This window comes from Thunnus maccoyii, chromosome 9 (genome assembly GCF_910596095.1).
Source record: "Thunnus maccoyii chromosome 9, fThuMac1.1, whole genome shotgun sequence".
Lineage (NCBI taxonomy): Eukaryota > Metazoa > Chordata > Actinopteri > Scombriformes > Scombridae > Thunnus > Thunnus maccoyii.
Genome location: NC_056541.1, coordinates 11,243,727 through 11,245,941, shown reverse-complemented (window position 1 = coordinate 11,245,941; position 2,215 = coordinate 11,243,727).

The window sequence follows — 2,215 nt, the reverse complement described above, 5'->3', positions numbered from 1 at the left end:
TTAGTGTAGTCTGATTTGGTGGCTCCTCTCCAGTGTGCAGAGACACGAGACTCTTTGCAAATTCAGCAACTACATCTCCACAGATGGCTCTACTATTTTAGCTTGCTCCCTGTGTGTTTTTGGCTCGGCTCCTAGCTTTACATGCGTCTCCTGACACTCTGCTTTCAAACTGGAAGAGGACGTCTGCTGTCACAAGTGTTGGAAAGTAACAAGCAAGTACGGTACTTAAGTATCATTTTCAGGTACTTGTACTTTACTTGGGTATTATCTGCTTTATGCTTCCACTTCACTACATTTCAGAGGGAATATTGTTGTTTTTCCTCTACTACATCTATTAGACAGATATAGTAATTTTGCAGATAAAGATTTTACATTCAAACATATGTACAGTTTAAAAAAATATGATGCATTGTGATAAATATAATAAAAAAAATATAAAGAGCTTAAAATGTAAATATAATATAATTGGCTCCACATTAATGAACTACAACATCAAAATGCTGCCTACACATTAACACATTAGCAATAATAATTCAATAATACAACACATAATAATATGATGATATAACATTTTTGGGTTGTACTGGTGGTTTGGGGGTTTCACTGACCATGTGATCGCAATGTACCCATGCAGTTTGAGTCAAGCCTGGGACCTTTGTTGCATATCATGCGCTCATTCTCTCTCCCCTCATTTCCTGTCATCCCCTTAATATATTATTTTAAATGGGACATATAATGCTTTTTGTGATTTTCTGTCATTTATATGCTGTTTTGATGTCGGCTGTCTATGTTAAACATAGTCCAAGTTCCAAAACTTGAGGTGAATGTATGTAAAAATGCTCCCTGGAAGGGATGAGAAAATCGGAGAAACAACTAACTTGTAAGATAAGCAAACTTAAAGCAACCATGTAGATAGAGAGCTTAAAGGAAATACAATATATTTCTTGCTGATTTAGCTTAGAAAAGGAAACTTGGGAATCTATACTGTTATGCAAGCCTCTAGTGATAAATCCATGCGGTTGGGTGAGAACCTGCAGTTCAGTCTGAAATACAATAAGATCCACTGTTGCCTGAGGCGAGTGAGATACAGCAAATTATACAAAGGGATTTGTGTAAGATCTGCTCCTATAGCATGAAGTGTGATCCAGGAATGAAAAGACTGAGCAGGTCTCTCAGACCTTTAAAAACCTCATATCCCATAGAAGGAAAACTGGAACAAATCAGGAGATGTAAATGCAAGGAAAGGGTGATAAAAAAGCAAATCCATCCACCTGACAAGCCCAGATTTAAAATTGCTCATTAGAAGTGTTGATGATGAAGCTGCAGAACTCACACAGTCCACTGGAAGCTAAAAGCAGCTGCTTCGGGCTACAACAGCCACAGGAGGGCGTAGTTATTGATAGCAGTCGAGCATTAATTGGAACAAGCCTGTCAACAATTTATGCATGTTTGCAAGTGCGTGACAGTGCTGAACAAACCTTGTTGCTTGTGCTCGTGGCTGTGAAATAAAAAGTTTATGACAGTCAAGAAATAGCATAAGGGGCAAAAAACAAACTTTACAAAAAGGCTTGTGTTGTTCCATTAAGTCACGCTAATTTTAATATTGCTGCTATATTTGGGTAGATGGACATTTCTGTAGGAGATTAGAAGTATTATCTGGCTTTATTGTGTGTATTTCTTGCAGTTGTAGTGTATTCTTTCCACTGGAAATCTTTTTTGCAGACGTCTCCATCAGCTGTACAAGTTCTTTGTACTCTAATCTCAGCCTAAAAGAATGCTAAATGAAATTTGGATTCCGACAAACTGCCTAACCTCTCAGTAATTTGTATTGTCCGTGACCCTGCAGCAGATCCACCTTAAAGGAGAAAAAAGTAAGTGAAAGATAAGAAGAGGCAGAGGGGCTTTGAAATGCGAGTAGTGTTACAGCAGAGATGGGAGGTTGTGACAGGATTGTGTGGTGATTCTCGTCCTGTCAAGCCCACTAATGTCGAGGTAATGCCACCGGCAGGCTGCAGTAAGACGGTGATAATGAAAAACACCGGGGAAGACAATATCAAATGGCTCCTCTACATCCTACAGTGGAGATTAGTCGACACAAAAGTAGGGTGGCAGAGGCAGAGGAAGCAGAGGCAGGCTTTAGTGCTGCTGATTGAGTCTCTTGTCAAGAGCTCCATGCTTGCAGCATGAAAAGTTACTGTGACTGATGTCCTTTATA